The sequence below is a fragment of the Tamandua tetradactyla genome (assembly GCF_023851605.1).
Source record: "Tamandua tetradactyla isolate mTamTet1 chromosome Y unlocalized genomic scaffold, mTamTet1.pri SUPER_Y_unloc_1, whole genome shotgun sequence".
Taxonomy (NCBI): Eukaryota; Metazoa; Chordata; class Mammalia; order Pilosa; family Myrmecophagidae; genus Tamandua; species Tamandua tetradactyla.
Genome location: NW_027518259.1, coordinates 266,900 through 278,689, shown reverse-complemented (window position 1 = coordinate 278,689; position 11,790 = coordinate 266,900). Strand labels below are relative to the sequence as shown.

Here is an 11,790-nt window from a genome sequence, read left to right as displayed (position 1 = left end):
TTACCAAGGTTTGCCAACTGTCTATCAAAATCATTACTGTTAACCCTAGAGAACACCTGGTATCCATCTGAGATTCCAGAAAAGTTTCATATACTAAGATTATTTTCCAGAAACCTTAAACTTCCAGATGGGTTCCAAGGCCAGAGAAGTCCTGAAATCCAGATGGGCTAGCCTGTCTAAGAATATCAACTAGTTCCATCCTCCATTTGATATTTTTTACACCCATTTCCAATATGAAAATTTTAGGCTAGGTGTAGTCCCCAAGCTCCTAAGGTTATGAAAAGGAACAAATGAGCAGGAGGAATTATAACAAGAAGGCAGTGTGATGGTTGGGTTCTGGTGTCTATTTGGCCAAGTGATTGTGCCCAGTTGTTGGGTTAGGAAAGCACTGGCCTGACTGTTGCTGCAAGATTTCATGGCTGGTTGATAAACTGAAAGGCTGATGATATAGAAGCATCAGCCAGTTGACTGCATCTGTATCTGATTACATCTGTGATCAACTAAGTCCTGGCCCCGACAATAAGTTGATCCAATCAGTTGAAAACTTTTAAGGAAAAAGAGACTTCTTCACTGCTTCTTCAGCCACTGAGCCTCTCTTGGGAGTTTTACCAGATCCCTCATCAGAGCTGCCAGTTTCACACCCTGCCCTAGGATTTTGGGCTTTTCCACCCACGGCTGTGTGAGACACCTTTATAAATCAGGTGATTTAGGAGATTATTATAATCAGGAGATTATAGATCTCTCCTTTTGGTTCTGTTTCTCTAGATAACCCTGACTAACACTTAGGTTTCTACAAATGAGTATGACTGATGAATCATTATATTGCTATGTATTTCCATCACCAGTGTCTTGGAGCAGCTTCTATTTTTTTACAGAAGGAAAAAAATAAAATTATTGAACACTGATCCATACCATACTCTGATAGCTGTTCAATAACTTCTTGTTGCAATATACTTTAAGATTTTTTTTTACTTTTTTGTATATATATTTCATTATAAAACTAAATTTATATTTAGTAAAGTAAAAGCGACCAAGTAGCAAAGCCATCTTAAAAAACAATGAATTTGGAAGAAAATACTTCCTTTTTTAAAGCCCATTATAAGAGACTGTTTTATACATGTATAACCTGATATTCAGAGATAACAACAAAGGTGATCAGGCCAGAATTAAGATAATTCAGAGTACAGGAGTTAAGAAGATAGCATCTAAATTTTAGGACCTTAACTACTCTTTGAGATCAAAAGAAGACAGATTTATTTTGCTCAGAACCTAAATTTTCTGTCGTATGCAATCTAACTTAATCTATCTAGATAGTTCATTTAAACAATTGAAGCACAGCCCATAATGAAAATGAGGGCCTTTAATTCTATATAGCTCAGTGTAATGCCTGGATATTTCACAGAATATATTGGGCAGATAATAAAAATGTATTGTCAAAGTTTCTTGAGGGATGGGAGAAAAAAATATGGAACTATTCAACTTTACCACCTGGGAAATCCCTGATACTCTGGCAAACATTATGGAAACCCAAGTCAATAGGCCAAGCCCTTGATCTTGAGGCTTGCTCTTGTGAAGTTTAGGTATGTAATGGAAAAGTTCAGTCTACCTATAGGTATGCCTCAGAGTCACCTACAAAGGACCTCTTTTGTTGCTCAGATGTCCCTCACTTACTCTAAGCCCAACTCTGCAAGTGAAAACACTACCTGCCCCACCATGTGGGATATGACATCCAGGGGTGAAAGTCTCCCTGTCAGCATAGAAGATTATTCCCAAGGACGGGTCTGGCCCTGGCACCATGGGATTAACAATCCCATTCTGACCAAAAGGGAGGAAAGAACTATAACTAATAAAGAATCAGTGGCTCAGTTTCTTAGATTATCTAGAAGTAAAAATCTAAACTTGTGGAATTGTAGCATATACCAAACTCTGAAATATGTTCTACAACTAATTGTGGTGCTGTGCTTTGAAATTATTGCTGTTTTGTATATATATGTTATTTTTCACATGCAAAAAAAGTGATGATAAATATATATATATATATATATATATATTCCTTCTAGCCTCTTATATTCTGGAGCTGTTAGAAGGAAAATTTGAGATGATGTTTTGGTAGATAGCCCATGACAAACTCTGGAATCTTTCCTGTAGCTACTTGTTGAAGAATGCATTGAAAACTATTGTTTTCTTCTTTCTTTGTTTTGTATATTACTATATTATATAATTAAAAAGTTAAAAAATATAGTCAACGATTAAATTAAAAAAGAAGTACTTATTAGAAAACTATAATAGTCAAAGCAGGATGGTACTGGCACAAGCTCAAACATAGACCTCCAATGGAATCAAACTGGGAATTCAGAAATTGACCCACATATCTACTGCCAATTTGTGACAAGGGTGCTGAGTCACTTATTTGGAAATGAATAGCATTTTAACAATTGGGGCTAGGGAAGCTGGATATCCATATGCAAAAGACTGAAGAGGAATCCCAATCTCAAGCCACATACAAAACTAACTCAAAATGAATCAAAGTCTGAAATATAAGATCCAGAGCTGTGACTCCTGGAAGAAAACATAGGGGATATTTTCAGGACGTATGCTATGCAATTGTTTCTTAGAGACTATTTTCTTTGATGTAAATCAAAGCATAAACATTCTGGCAACTAACTAGAAGAAAAGCTGGTTGTTCTAGTTTGCTACTTGCCAGGATGTGATATACCAGAAATAGAATGACTTTTGAAAGGGGAATATACTAAGTTGCAAGTTTACAGTTCTAAAGCCATGACAATATCCCAAATAAAGCAAGTCTATAAAAATGTCCAAATTAAGTCACCAAGAAGAGGTTACCTTCACTCAAGAAAACTGATGATATTCAAGGTTTCTCTCTTAGCTGGAAAGGCACATGGCAAACATGGCAACATCTGCTAACTTTCTCTCCAGGCTTCTTGTTTTGTAAAGCTTCCACAAGGGCATTTTCCTTCTTCATCTCCACAGGTATCAGACTGTGTGGGCTCTCCTCATGGCTGTCATCATTCTCAAGTTTTCATTTTTGGAGAAAATGAAAACAAGTTCCTCTTTTAAAGGATTCCAGTAAACTAATCAAGACCCACCTGGAATGGGTGAAGTGACAAGTCCATGGAAGCCATCTAATCAAAAGTTAATACCCACAACTGTTGCATCTCTGTGGAGACAATCTAATCAAGTTTCTAACATACAGTACTAAATAGGGTTTAAAAGAAACAGTTGCTCCCAGAAGACTGGATAGGATTAAAACATGGCTTTTCTAGGGTACATAAATGCTTTCAAACTGGCACAATAGTCAAGTGAAACTTCATGAAAAAAAAGACAGTGCCTCAGAAGACTTCATCAAAAAAGTAAAGAGACAACCTACAGAAAGGGGGAAAATGTTTGGAAAACACATATCCAATAAAGTTAATAGCAAGGCTTAAAATGAAACTCAACAACAAAAAGACAAATAACTCAATTACAAAATAGCAAAAAACATTTCTCCAAGATGCACAAATGGCCAAAAAAGCAGATAAAGAGATGTTCAACATCATTCCAATAAGAAAATACAAATCAAATTTACAATGAGATATAATTTCACACACAGTAAAAAAGCAACTCTGAAAAATAAATGAATAAATGTTGTAAGCAAAATAAAGAAGTAGAAAAACTCATTTCTTGCAGGTGGGAATATAAAATGGTATAGCCTCTGTGGAAGATAGTTTTGCAGTTCCTCAGTTCTTTGTGGAAGATAGTTTTGCAATTACACATAGATTTCAATGTGACCTGCAAATTCCATTTCTAGGTATTATCCCAAAGTGCTGAAAGCAGGTACTTCAACACTCACACAGCAAAGTTCAGGGTAGGATTATTCACAACAGCCAAATGATGGAATCAATCCAAGCATCCATCAACTGATGGAAGGATAAATAACATGTAACATAAACACACAATGGAATTTTACTTGGCTGTAACAAAAGAATAAATTCTGATACATGTGACAACATGGATGTGCCTTGATGATATCATGCTGAATGAAACAATCCAGACACAAGAGGATAAATAGTGCATGATCTGACTGATATGAAATTATTAGAATGAGCACATTTGGATTAAAAACTAGACTACAAGTTATCAGGGGCCAGAGAGAGGGTAGGAAATGAGATACTAATGCTTCTTGATACAGAATGTCTTTTTCAGTGATGAAAAACTTTGGTAATGATAATAGTAGCACACATTGTGAATGTAATTACTATTCACAATGTAATGAAATACACATTTGACTGTGTCTGTAAGGATAAATTATAGGCTGTGATAAATAACTAAAATAAAAATTAAAACAAAATGATTGGCATGATCAGGATTTTAGGGTATTATTTCTCCAAAGCCCAGGATTTGAAAGGCAAGATAAAATAATGCAAGTTAGAATTTTACTGCAAAACTTTGAAATTTTTTTTCAAAAGCAGCTACAGTGGGAGATATTCAGCTTCCTGAGAAGAAACAACAGTGAACAATGAGCGAACTTGTAGTTTAAGAGAAGAGGTTGTAAGACTGTTTTTGAGAAATTTAACATTTAATTTTTTTTGAAATATGCACTGATTATATACTAACATTCACTCTTGGTGTCTTTTAGAAACAACAGCATAAATGCACAAAGAAATAAACATAAATATATTCATCATAGCATACTTGCAATAGCAAGAAGTTACATACAATTAAAGGACAATGAATAAGGGAATATAAACACATTTGCTGCTTTTCACTGCTGTACCTCCAATTTCAAGAATGATGCCTACAAGTGATGGATAAATAAAATTTGACCTATCTATGCAATGGTATATTCAGATATAAGTAGGAATGAAGTGCTGGTCCATACTACAGCATGGATGAACCTTGAAAATATCTTCCAAAGTGAAAGAAATGACACAATATTTCAGAATATGTGGTACCATTCATATGAGATGTCCAGAGACAATTCCATGGGGAAAGGAATTTTAGTGTTCACAAAGGAATATAGGGATGGGACAACTGATAATGAGGGTGAGGTTTCTTTTTGGGAAAGTCTGGGATTGTACTGTTAATAGTTGCCTAAAAATAAGAATAAACTAAAAATTATTGAAGTGTATATCTTAACATTGTGAATTGTATATGCAAATTATATCTCAAGTGATATTATTAAAAATGGAATTATAGTGTCACCTATTGAAGATACTCAAAAACATATGGTCCATATAATGATACTTCCATTATAAAATTCATTTCAATATTCTAGGGCTTAAAATTTTCTTTTAAGACAGCAGAGTAGGGAAGTTCATCCTCCAGGACAGCTAGTAGAGAGCTAGTATCTGTGTGAGACAGCTATTTGGGAGCTCAGGAGACCATGGAACATCATACAGAGAACAGCATAAAGAAAAGATATAAACTGCAGTGAAGGTGGGTGAATAGATCATTCCACACTACAGAGGCTGGTAACCATACACTATTGGTGTGGCAGGCTGCCTTGGAGCCACTGGATGAAAATAGAAGGTCTTTTCCCAAGAGGTGGAAGAGGGTATGACCAGGTACTGATTGTGGTGTTTTATTGGGGAATTCAGTCTGCTCAGAGAACAGCTGAACCCAACCCACCCTGGACAGAAAGCATTGGCAGATGTTGCTTCAACACTGACTCTGGCAGGGGCAGAAGCAGGACTCATTGAGACAATCTGTAAGTTGTTGGCACCAGCAGGAAAGTTTCCTTGAAGATGGACCTTTCCCAAGAAAAGGGGAAGGGGAGAACAGGGCCCAGCACAGTTTGCAGCTATTATTTATAGAATTTGGATGCCAGGGTCTATGATCTGAGCAAGAGTTTCAACCCTACCCCAGCCAAAAGTGCTGGCAGCCTCTGTCTCAATCTTGCCTCCAAGCAGGGACACACTCAGCTAAGAATTGAAGGTGCAGTAGAATCTTAGGACTCCAAGGAACTATGAATAACTGTATACCAACTAGCTAGGCAACTTAGATGAAAGGGACAATTTCCTAGAAACACATAGCAATCTATCCTGACTAGAAAAGAGATAGAATTCCTTAACAAACTAATCCACAGGAGATTGAATTAGTTATCAAAAACATTCAAACAAAGAAAAGCCCATAACCAGATGGCTTACAGGTTATTCTAATTTGCTAGCTGCCAGAATCCAATATACCAGAAATGGAATGGCTTTTAAAAAGGGGAATTTAATAAGTTGCTAGTTTACAATTCTAAGGCCAAGGAAATGTCCCAATTAAAATAAGTCTATAGAAATGTCCATCCAAAGGCATCCAGGGAAAGATACTTGATTCAGGGTCTCTCTGCCACCTGAAAAGGCACATGGTGAACTTGGCATCATCTGCTAGCTTCTCCTGGCTTCCTGTTTCATGGATCTCCCCAAGAAGCATTTTCCTTCTTCATTCCCAAAGGCAGACTCTGCTTCTCATGGCTATGTTGTTCTGCTATGCTCTCTCTAAGTCTCTCACTTGCTCCAAAATGTTTCCTCTTTCATAGGATGTTGCAATCTTTCAGTAACCCTGTGGAATGAAACACACAGACACACAAGATGTACGAGACAGCCAAGATGGCTGCAGCCCTGAAGAGCTTCAGCTGCTTTATTTTATATCCTTTCTCATAGCTCTTTCGCTCACCAAGTCTGCTTTTCAGTATAATACTACCTACATACAAGAGATAGCTAAAAAGACCTTGGGGCTTAAGAAAAAATGAACATTCTCTCCCTCTCAGACTGTCCTCCAATTAAGCAGATAGCAGTCTCCACAGTTTATTGCCAATGCCACTCTGAAGCCATTTGCTCCCAATAAATTCCACAGGTTTTCCATTAACCCTGGCTCCTACATTTCCCCCTTTTTATTTTATAAGCTGAGGTGATTGTGCCTGTCTTAGGTTGCCCTTAGGCTCTGAAGTAAGGTTCTTACCCATCATTGGCTACCAGTCAAGCTCTCTGACTTTGATTCAGGAGGGAGCCCAGGGCTTTCACCAGAATCACAGTGTAAGCATGGCTCTGCTTAGTGGTGTGGCTTGCTACTTTGAACATTTGTTGTTTGACACAGCTGAGGAGGAAGAGAAAGAGTATAAACAGCCCCAAACCTAAGCCTATAGTAGTCAAAAAAATGTGATTTCCACCAGTAAACAGGATTAATATTTTTTAGCTTTGGGTAAGTGATTGTATAATATCATCTCCATAGTTATATGTCAATTACTCTGAGATATTTCTAATACCCACTTTTGTAATTTGAAAATATCAAGACAAACTATCTGAATGTCCCAAAAGATGCCTTTTTCCTTTTCCCATTCTATTTCAGAATGATTATATCTTAAAGGGGGTAATACAAAAATTGCTCTCATTCCAGTCACATTTTAAACTTCATAAAAACTTAAATTATACATTTGATCTCCAATATGAACAAATGACATCTCTATATCATTTAGTCTATTGTTAATTTGCTTATCAATGTGAGATTGACTATGCCACAGTTCACTGGCATTTTTATGCCATTCTCTAACATTATACTGCGTCTGTATGGTTTGATGCAATGAAGTTTCAGCAACCAAAGCCACTATGATAATTCCAATGATTTCAATAACATCTCCAATAATGAGTCCAATTAGTTTCTTAGTCCTTTTCAGATATTCTTTTGCCAGATGGATTAGGATCTGTGTTTCTGGAGAGGATTGCCAGGATCTTGACATCTGCACCGACAGCATACCTCTTCTTCCTGCTACAATCATCTCATTTTCCTGCAACAAAAGTGCTTGGAGACGAGTAAACAGAGAACAATTCTCACAATTAAAAGTTTTATTTCTTATATGCATATGACTTTTAACAAATACATATGGATCTCTAGTACATATTTGCAAATAATGTTTATGGCTGCTATTTAAAGAGAAGTTATAGTTATTAGAATTTGCTATGTAAATTCATCCCAGTCCTAGGAAAATTTTCCATAAATTTCTCTTATTAATGTTATATTTATCATACCATGGATTTGGCACAAATCATCCTCTACGTATTAAGCTATGATTTAGCTTGCCTGTCCATATAGTCTCATTTATCTTCAAGTTAGAGATGGGAGGCGCTACAGGGGCTGCATCTGTTACAATTCCAAAAGAATCATTAATTATGATAACTGCTCAATCCATGCGATATAACTGCCATCCATTCCAACTTTCTTTCTCATCTCACAGGCAAGTATCATTTGACTCCATAGAGTTATGCATATGGGTTTTTCTAAAAATGGAAGAGTTAAATTTGATACCATTTTTCTTCTTCTTTAAGTAGTTCTGAAGGTCTTGAATCTACCGGACCTGGGAATTCTAAACTAGTATTCAGATATTTTGGTTAAGTTGGATTGGCCCATGTTAGGGCTAGCAGCAAAAGTGGGTTAGGAATATAAGCCCAATAAGTATAATTATGTCCCTGTCTTTCAACAATTAAAGTTATATGTCCTATAATATATATTACCCATTTAGTTATTATTTTCATCCGGGTTGACATGTTTGGGTTTTATTCTCTTCAAGGGAATCCAAATCGAGGTTCCATCACCTGTAATGATAAGAGCAAATTCCCTACCCACACCTTTATCATGCCTGGTTTCCATAGAGCATCTTTAACATCTTTTCAATAGATCAGCTACAGCTGCAGTTCTGTTTGTGTTATATCACTTTTCTTTTCCAAATTATTAAAATGTTGTTCTGCAGGAGTAAGTGATGAATTATCATAAATGTTTAAAGAATTTAAAGTAAACAGTGCACACTATGCGCTTAGCATTGTGACCTCTTAATTGATAATATTTTTGGTGATCTTTGGCTAGTAAAGAAATGATTTTTTGCAAATATGTATTTAAACATTTCTGTCAATTATTTGGTAAAAAAAAAAATTATTTTAAAACACCATCTTGCCAAAGTAGGCCTGTGGGAGATTGCAAGGTAAAAAAATAATAATAAAATTAATAGCTTTTTAAAAATTCATCTGAGCAAGTTGTCCTTTTTAAATGCACTGTTCAGTTAATTTTAATTTTTGTTAAGCTACAGCTGTTAACTGCCTTTTGCTTAATAAATCAGAATCTCCTTGTAAAATATTAAACAAGTTTTGCAACATAAAATTAGGAATGTTTAAAGTGACAAGTAGCAAAATTGAAAGCAGAGTATTAATAGTGATGTGCACCCATAGTAAATGACCAGATTTTGTAAAATGAATTCTTGGACTGATTGACAAGGAATGCAGGGATGAGGATTTTTTATAATTGGTTGTGTGTTTTTGTGAAGTTTAAATTTATTGCATGCAGTTTGTATGATTTTTTTTTATAATAGTGGTTAAATTCCAATTTGCTTATATGACCGGGCCCAGTTGGGTCCTCTGGGAACTGGCTAGGGACCAAGAGGAGCTTTCTGGGAACTAGACATCTTTATTAAAATACACCTCTTTTTGGGAGGATAGCCAGTCCTTCCTGCTAGAGTGCACATTTTAATTATTTACCTTCAAGGTCATGTGAGAGCAACATCAGGTGAATAGAACAGATGCCACAAGTATTTTTTTTTTTTGCACTCAGCTCTCAAGTTTGATCTTTTCCTGACTTAAGTCATGGTTATTTTGGGATAAATTTAGTTCAGCATTAAAATATTTTGGCTTCATTACCATCAAAATTATATTCATTAGAATAATGTTAAATATTTAAAATCCTCTAGTTAATGCATATTTGAAATATCAATATACAGTTTTTGACAAGAATTTTCAGTTTCAAAGTTCTGATAATATATTTCCTTTTCGAATATGAATAAGAGCTAAACTCATGGCCAGTTTCCAAATTGCTGTTTGTCAAGGATCTAAGTTAACAAAAGGAGATGGGGCTGCCATTCCCATTCATTGTCATAAGATTTTATTTGTAGCATTGGTATAAATTTCAGTAGGATAATTATTTAGATTAAACCAAGGTAACTTAACAGAACACTTTGAGTCAGAACTACAATCCTGAATTGCATCTGCATTGATCCTATTGAATATTTTCTGACTCAGATGTATATGAATTTTTATATAAAGACAGCTCATTAAGAACAAGCTCAGAAATTAATTTTTTCTTGCTCTGCTAAAGGTATGGTAAAGGAGCAATTTTTTAAATCTATCATAATAATAGAAAACATTACAGCCTTTATGCTGAAACCAATAGCATTTTTGAGAAATATGTTTGAAGGATTTTGAAAGCAAAGCATCAGAAACCTCCACTCCTGTGGAGTGTAACAATCCCTTGAGTAAATATAAATATTCCTGTTCTGTTGACGGTGAGTTGCCCATTATGACATATAAAACATAAATCCAAAAGCCCTCCCAAATTCCAGGAGGCAGGTACACTTCCGGTTTCACAGTAATGGATTCCTATTCTGCAAAATGAAACATAAATCCAAAAGTCCCTCTCAATTCAAGGAGGTGCCTTACCCTTTCGGTTCCACAGTGATGAATGTTCCAGGGAGCCTGGCCAGCCAGTCCCTGTGCAGTGATGAATGGTCCCTGTTCGGGCACCACTTGTTGCAATCTTTCAGCAGCCCTGTGGAATGAAACACACATACACACAAGATGTACGAGACAGCCAAGATGGCTGCAGCCCTGAAGAGCTTCAGCTGCTTTATTTTATATCCTTTCTCACAGCTCTTTTGCTCACCAAGCCTGCTTTTCAGTATAATACTCCCTACATACAAGAGATTGCTAAAAAGACCTTGGGGCTTAAGAAAAACAAACATTCTGTTTCTCTCAGACTGTCCTCCAAGTAAGCAGATAACAGTTTCCACAGTTTACTGCCAAGGCCACTCTGAAGCCAGTCACTCCCAATAAATTCCACAGGTTTTCTATTAACCCTTGGCTCCTACATAGGATTCTGGTAAACAAATCAAGACCCACCCAAATGGGTGGAGATATGACTCCACTTAGTCCAGTTTAACAACCACTCTTATTAAGTCACATCTCCAAGGCAATAATCTAATTACAGTTTCAAACATACAGTACTGAATAGGGATTAGAAGAAATGACTGCCTTTACAAAATGGATTAGGATTAAACTACAGCTTTTCTTGGGTACATACATCATTGCAAAACAGCACACAAGTGAATTTCACTAATCATTCCAAAAAGAATTAATGCCAATCCTGCTCAAAATCTTCCAAAAAACTGAAGAGGGAACATTACCTGCTAGTTCTATGAAGCTAGCATCACCCTACTATCAATACCTGATAGTAGCTACAATAAAATAAAAGATCACTTTCTTTAATGAAAATAGATGAAAAAAAATCTCAATTAAATATTAGCATTATCAACTAATGCAACAGCCTAGCAAAAAAAAAAGTACATCATGATCAAGTGGGCTCTGTCCAAGTTATGTAAGGATGGTTCAACACAGAAAAATACACATTAACAAATAGAAAGGGTAAAACCACATGGTCATCTCAATTGATGCAGAAATGATAGCTAGCAAAATCTAGCATTCTTCCTTGATGAAGACACTTCAAAGGATGGGAATAGAAGGAAACTTCCTCAACCTGATAAAGGACTTAAATGAATGACCCACAGCAAACACCATTCTCAGTGAGTGCTTTCCCTCTAAGATATGCAACAAAATGAGGATGCCATTGTCATCACTGTTAACTACTGTTTTAGCTGTTTTAGAAATTATCTAGAACAATTAAGAATGAAAAAGAAATAAAAGCCATCCAAATTGGAAAGAAGTAAAGTCATTATTTGCAGATGGCATTATACTATCTATATAACTTCAGAAA

The 11,790-nt window shown here is 35.9% G+C and overlaps 1 long non-coding RNA gene across 1 annotated transcript; it reads right to left on the bottom strand.

The window, feature by feature from the left end:
• Nucleotides 1-6,198: 6,198 nt before the first annotated feature.
• LOC143673053 (uncharacterized) lies at nucleotides 6,199-10,818 on the bottom strand. The gene is made up of 2 exons (XR_013170153.1): nucleotides 10,461-10,818; nucleotides 6,199-6,546 (listed from the first exon to the last, which is right to left on the bottom strand). It is a non-coding gene; the product is annotated as an uncharacterized LOC143673053 (long non-coding RNA).
• Nucleotides 10,819-11,790: the final 972 nt, after the last annotated feature.